The sequence below is a fragment of the Aptenodytes patagonicus genome, chromosome 20, assembly GCF_965638725.1.
Source record: "Aptenodytes patagonicus chromosome 20, bAptPat1.pri.cur, whole genome shotgun sequence".
Taxonomy (NCBI): domain Eukaryota; kingdom Metazoa; phylum Chordata; class Aves; order Sphenisciformes; family Spheniscidae; genus Aptenodytes; species Aptenodytes patagonicus.
In genome coordinates, this window is record NC_134968.1 from 4,305,581 (window position 1) to 4,305,817 (window position 237).

Consider the following 237-nt stretch of genomic DNA (forward strand, 5'->3'; position numbering starts at 1 on the left):
CTGGCGATGGGCTACATCCCTCCTCACCAGCCTCCCACTCCCCCCTTCTCTCCCTCCTCCTCTTCCTCCTCCCCTTTTTCTTCCTCCACCTCCCTAGTGCCTTCCAACTGTATTTTATTTTTTTTTTCCTTTCTCCTTCCCTTCCTCAGCATCTTTAGCAGCAGAAACTTCCCATCGGCCCGGGGACCCCCACCTGCCCACCCTCCGACTCCCCCTGGACCAGGCTCTCCCCTCTCT